Source organism: Tachyglossus aculeatus, chromosome 23, assembly GCF_015852505.1.
Source record: "Tachyglossus aculeatus isolate mTacAcu1 chromosome 23, mTacAcu1.pri, whole genome shotgun sequence".
NCBI lineage: Eukaryota > Metazoa > Chordata > Mammalia > Monotremata > Tachyglossidae > Tachyglossus > Tachyglossus aculeatus.
Genome location: NC_052088.1, coordinates 1318599 through 1325446, shown reverse-complemented (window position 1 = coordinate 1325446; position 6848 = coordinate 1318599). Strand labels below are relative to the sequence as shown.

The 6848-nt window shown below is 45.3% G+C and overlaps 1 non-coding gene across 1 annotated transcript; it reads left to right on the top strand.

Annotated features, from left to right (window-relative positions):
- The first annotated feature begins 4750 nt into the window (after nt 1-4750).
- Nucleotides 4751-4888, top strand: LOC119944952. The gene has a single exon (XR_005456091.1). It is a non-coding gene; the product is annotated as a small nucleolar RNA SNORA7 (small nucleolar RNA).
- The last annotated feature ends 1960 nt before the right edge of the window (nt 4889-6848 follow it).

Genomic DNA, 6848 nt, shown 5'->3' with positions numbered 1-6848 from the left:
GCACCATCACCCTTGGCACCAAGTCTATCTCTGGCCAAAAAACCCCACGGGGAAACGGCCCTGGGGGAACCAGCACCCAATGCGAGAGAGTCACGGGATGAACAGAGTGAGATGGCAGTCAACTGTATTATTCCCTGCCCTCACCTCTAGACTGTCCGCTCCTTAGTGGCAGGGAACATCCCTGCTAATTCTGTTGGACTGTCCTCTCCCAAGCTCTTACTCCAGTGCTCCACACACACTAAGCACTCAAGAAATATTATTGATTGATTGATTGAATCAAGTTTTGGTTTGAATGAGACTCTAATCTAGCATTGGCTTCTGTCAGGTTTCAGACCCAACCACTATATGTGATGGCTGATTCACAGTGAGATGGACTCCCGCTGTCATCATCATCAGTGGTATTTATTAAGGGCTTACTGTGTGCAGAGCACTGTACTAATCACTTGGGAGAGTTCATCCCAATTGATCAGTACTACTTACTGAGTACTTACTGTGTGCAGAGCACTATACTAAGCGCTTGGGAGAGTACATATCAATCAATGCTATTTACTGAGCATTTACTATGTGCAGAGCACTGTACTAAGCGCTTGGGAGAATACACATTAATTAATGCTATTTCCTGAGCCCTTACTGTGTGTGCAAAGCCCTGTATTAAGCGCTTGGGTCTGTACACATCAATCAATCAATCATTGCTACCCATTGAGCACTAACTGTGTGGAGAGCACTGTACTACGTGCTTGGGAGAGTACCATACAACAGATTTGGTAGATTCATTTATTCATTCATTCAATCGTATTTATTGAGTGCTTACTATGTGCAGAGCACTGTATTAAGTGCTTGGGAAGATGTGTTCCCTGCCCACAGGGAGCTTACAGTCTAGAGGGGGAGCTTCCGTGGGATTCTGGCCTGCCTGGGTTCAGGCTAATTAAAATCCCCCCCCTAAAATCATCCTGCTTGAGACCCTCCCCCTGCCCATTCTCCCCTCCTCCCTGGCCCCCAGGATGTGGTCAAAGTCAACCAGCCTCTTTGGTAGGGTGGGGCTAACAGCCAAAGGTTCAAAATTATTTTTCTCTCCTACCTCTTCCCAAGACCGATTCTCTGCCCTTCCTAGGTGCGGCGGGAGGAGGGGGAATTTAATGTTGAATCGCAAGCTTTGAAGAATTGTGAGCATAAACTATAATGGTTTCTTCTGATAAAGTAATTGAAGGGCTAGTGTTCTGGGAAAATTACAGGGCTATAGAAATTCAAGGAGTTATGATAAATGGAGGCAAAGGTTTCCTGTGTTGTTTACGCTGGCAAGTGAAAAGAGCAGGCTGAAAGATTCTAGATTGTGAGCCTGTTGTTTGGTAGGGATTGTTCCTATTTGTTGCCGAATTGTACTTTCCAAAGCTTAGTACTGTGCTCTGCACACAGTATGCAGTCAATAAATATGACTGACTGAATGAATTTTGTGATTTAAAAAAAAATAATTCAAATGGGGAGGTGTGAAGGGGTGTAAATCTGGGGAACTGCTCGCTAATGTGATCTGTTCCAGCTGACTCAGTGGTTATCGTATTTTTCCTTTGTTCTCTGGGTAGGTGATTCTTAAGGGGAAACTGTGTACATCCTCCTACCGAATCAATCTGTAGCCCGCTAAGGGCATTTGGGGCTATTCAGAATCACGGGGGAGGCAACTAGCTTGCATTCTAATTTTGGCTCCACCTCTAAGGAGCATCTCAACCCTGGACAAAGCATTTCACGTTTTTATAATAATAATAATGGTATTTGTTAAGCGCTTGCTATGTGCTAAGCACTGTTCTAAGCACTACGGTAGATAGAAGTTAATCACATTGGACACAGTCCCTGTCCCGCTTGGGGTTCTCATTCCAAATAGGAGGGAGAATAGGTATAGAACCCCCATTTTGCAGGTGAGAAAACTGAGGCACAGAGAAGCGACTTGACCAAGGTCACACAGCAGGCAATTGATGGAACCGGATTTTTTTGTGGTATTTGTTAAGTGCTTACTATATACCAGGCACTGTTCCAAGTGCTGGGGTAGATACAAGTTAATCAGGTTGGACACAGTCCCTTTCCCACATGGGGTTCACAGTCTTAATCCCCATTTTAAAGATGAGGAAACTAAGGTAAAGAGAGCCTTGTATCTACCCCAGTGCTTGGTGCACAAGAAGCACTAACAAATACCATAAAAAAGTGAAGTGAAGTGACTTGCCCAAGGTCCCACAGCAGGCAATTGGCAGAACCGGGATAATAATAATAATAATAATAATGGCATTTGTTAAGTGCTTACTATGTGCAAAGCACTGTTCTAGGTGCTGGAGAGGATATAAGGTGATCATATTGTCCCACGTGGGGCTCACAGTCTTCATCCCCATTTTACAGATGAGGTAACTGAGGCACAAAGAAGATAAGTGACTTGCCCAAAGTCACATAGCTGACAATTGGCAGAGCCAAGATTTGAACTCATGACCTCTGACTCCCAAGCCCATGCTCTTTCCATTAGGCTATGCTGCTTCTCAGTTTTCTTCCCCTTTTTGCCTCAGTTTCCTCATCTGTAAAATGGATTTAGTAGCAATAGTAGTAGTAGCAGTAATGGTACTTATTGAACACCTACCAAACTCTCAGGAAAGCACAACAGAAACACAAGACATATGAGAAGCAGGTTGGTGTAGCAGATAAAGCACAGACCTGGGAGTCCAAAGGTCATGGATTCTAATCCTGCCTCCACCACTTGGAGCCAGTCACCACTTGGGCAAGTTACTTCACTTCTTTTTGCCTCACACCTCATCTGTAAAATGGAGATTGAGACTGGGAGCCCCCCACGTGGGACAGGGACTATGCCCAAACCCATTTGTTCAAATCCACCCGGTGCTTAGTACATTGCCTGGCACATAGTAAGTGCTTAAAAAGTACCATTACCACAATTATTACCATAAATACCACGAGGAACTTAAGCTCTAAAGGGGGAAACAGGCATAAGACATTTGCAAGCAGCAGAATAGGAATTAAATCACTTAGTTGTTTCCCCTTTTCTAGCAAGACACCCCTTAGATAAGAGAGACCCCCCCCCCCACCCGAAATCCTGCCATTCATGTGCAAAAGCTAATTTGTATGGGAGATTGCTCAACTGCTCACAATGGTAGAAATCCTCATTATCATTTGTCTGTGGAGCCAGATGTTCGCTCTCTTTGCTCTTTCAGCAGATATATTGAAAAATCAAATTCCAGAAGGGGGAAATTGTCCTGTCCCTGAATTGTCTCTCCATCCTTGACAAAGAGACCCAGAAGGTTGCCCAATTTCCACAAGCTGGGAGCCGGAGAAGAGCCTTTTAGGTTTCAATAATAAAAAATAAAAAAGGCTTATACAAATTCCTTGACAACCAATTAATCTGTCGCCACCACATAGATGAGATGGAAAGGCCCAGGATTTTCTAGAAGGGGGATTCTGCTCAGGGAAAGATCTCTCATATGAGCTATGGGTCCTTTCCCGTGGGGCATCAATTGGAACATTTGTGGGAAAGACTGTTTTGTACAGAAACGCTCGGGGCATGTCACTCCCCTCCTCAAAAATGTCCCAGTGGCTGCTGTTCAACCTACAAATCAAGCCAAAACTCCTCACTCTCGCTTCAAGGCTTTCATCCCCTCTCTCCCCTCCTACCCCACCTCCCTTCTGTACTTCTACAGCCAGCCCGCACCCCCTCCGCTCCTCTGCCACTAATCTCCTCACGGTGCCTCGTTCTCGCCTGTCCCCGCTGTCGACCCCCCGGCCCACATCACATCATCCTCCTGGCCTGGAATGCCCTTCCTCCCCACATCCGCCAAGGTAGCTCCCTTCCTCCCTTCAAAGCCCTACTGAGAGCTCACCTCCTCAGAAGGCCTTCCCAGATGAGCCCCCTTTTTCTTCTCCTCCTTCCCTCCCATCGCCCCCCGCCCCTACCTCCCTTCCCCCTCCCCACAGTATTTGTATATATTTGTACATATTTGTTACTCCTATTTATTTTACTTGTCCACACTTACCACTATATTCATTTCATTAATGATGTGCATATAGCAATACCTCTATTTATGCTGAGGGTTTTGACACCTGTCTGCATGTTTTGTTTTGTTGTCTGTCTCCCCCCTTCTAGATTGTGAGCGCCGTTGTTGGATAGGGACAGTCCTCTATCTGTTCCCGGACTTGTACTTCCCAAGCACTTAGTACAGTGCTCTGCTCACAGTAAAGCGCTCAATAAATATGAATGAATGGGGCAGGGAGAAGGAGATGACTTGAAAAGTGGAAAAATAATCCCAGGACCATAAGGAGAGACAATACTCCACCAGTCAGTCAGTTAATTATATTTATTGAGCTCTTACTGTGTGCAGAACACTGGAATTAATGCTTAGGAGAGAACAATATAGCAATATAACAGACACGTTCCCTGCCCACCTTGAGTTTAGGCTTCTGAGAGAGAAGGGAGCTAGTGTTTGCTTTGGAGAGGGAGTAATAATAATAATGATAATAATGATCATTATAATATTATTCTAAAATTGTCATAATAATGCTAGTACTCAGTCACCACATCCCTTCCTAGGTTACTGTGTTACTCTCCTACTTCAACCCAGCCAGCGCACTTCGCTCCTCTAATGCCAACCTTCTCACGGTTCCTTGATCTCACCTGTCTCACCGCTGACCTCTCGTCCATATCCCTTCCTCTGTCCTGGACCCCCCTCCCCTTCCGTATATGACAGACAGTTACTCTCCTCACCTTCAAAGTTCCCTCTCAGTGACACACCTGGAGACTTCCCAGTTATCTGCCAGTCTCGACTTCAGGAGGGAGAGTCAGGTAGAGGCCTACCCATTCCATTCCTAGCTTGGGCAGTGGCTAGCGAGTGGAAGGCAATCTGCTACAAGTCAAAACTCACCTGTGCTGGGCAGCAGCGGCATGGAAGAGAGTCGAGGGAAGAGACTCAGTTTACTGCACAGAAATAGGCGATGGTAAACCACTTCTGGATTTTTTCCCGAGAAAATTATACGGATCCACTACCAGAACGATTGCAGATGGAAGTGGGGCATTCTGGGAGAGATGTGTCCACAGCGTTGCTATGGGTTGAAGACGACTCGATGGCGTAAGGCAAGACAAGACCTTCAGAGTCTTATTAAAAGCACATCTCCTCCAAGAGGCCTTCCCTGACTAAACCATCATTTCCTTTTCTCCCACTCTCTTCTGCTTCACTCTTGCACTTATATTTGCCCCCTATATTCACCCTTCCTTCAGCCTTCCTGCACTTTTGAGTATATCTGTACTTTTTTTATATTAATGTCTGTCTCCCCTTCTAGACTATAAGCTTGCTGTGGGTAGAGAAAGTGTCTACCAACTCTCTTATATTGAACTTTACCAATGGCTTAGTACAGACTTCTGCACATAGTAAGTGCTCAATAAATATGATTAATAATAATGATAATAATAATAATACCAGTAAAGCAGTTCATTCATTCATTCATTTGTATTTATTGAGCGCTTACTGTGTACAGAGCACTGTACTAAGCGCTTGGGAAGTACAAATCGGCAACATATAGAGACAGTCTTTACCCAACAATGGGCTCACAGTCTAGAAGGGGGAGACAGACAACAAAACAAAACACTTCAAGAATTGGGAAAATTGATCCCTGCTCAAATAACCACCTAGTAATAATTAATAATTGTGATCTTTAAGTGCTTACTATGTGCCAGGCACTGTACTGAGCAGTGGAGTAGATCCAAGCTAATCAGTTTGGGTACAGTAGTGATGGAGGGGTTTGAGAGGGGGACAGAAGCAAAGATTCCAGTCCCAGAAGACCTAATGGTCCCATGACAGTTCAGTTCATTCATTCATTCAGCCATATTTATTGAGCACTTACTGTGTGCAAAGCACTGTACTTAGTGCTTGAAAGTACAATTCAGCAATAGAGACAATCCCTACCCAACAACAGGCTCACAGTCTAGAAATGGAAAGTCTAGTTATAATCAAAGCTTCCCCCTGAGAAGCAGCACGACCTAGCAGACAGAGCACGGCCCTGCGAGTCAGGAGAGCCAGGTTCCAATCCCGCTCCACCAATTGCCATGTGACCTTGGACAAGTCACTTCACTTCTCTGGGCCTCAGTTCCCTCAGCTGTGAAATGGGGATTGAGTATCAGTTCCCTCTCCTGCTTAGGCTGTGAACCGCATGGGGGACAGGGGAACTGTGTCCAACCTGATGATTAACTGATTACTATGGGTCAAGCATTGTTCTAAGTGCTGGGGCAGATGCAAGTGACCTGGGAGCAAGTCTCCCCCAGCACTAGGGAACAGTGCTGGATGCATAGCAAGCGTCTAAACAAATACGGTAATAACAATCGTCCTCATAATAATCCCACAGGTTGTAGAGGCTGGGTGCCTGCCCCTCCTACATTGTTGGGTAGGGATTGTCTCATATTTGTTGCTAAATTGTACTTTACAAGTGCTTAGCACGGTGCTTTGCCACACAATAAGCACTCAATAAATAGGATTGAAATGAATGAACTGAATGAATAAAATCCCTTGGGACCCCTTAGGACATGCTGGGAACAGAGACTTTGAGTGCCCAAAATGAGAACAGGTCTAGAGGAGGAGGCAGACATTAATAGAAATGATAAATTATGGATATGGTCGTAAGTGCTGTGGGGTGGAATAAAGGGTAGCAAATCACGGGCGATGCAGAAGAAGTTAGTGGGAGAAGAGGAAAGGAGGGCTTAGTCAGGGTAAGGCTTCTTGGAGGAGATGGCCTTCGATAAGGCTTTGAAGCAGTGGGAGAGGCAAAATAAGGAGCGGAATCCCGGCTCAATTCAAATCTGGAGGGGAATTTGGGTCACAACT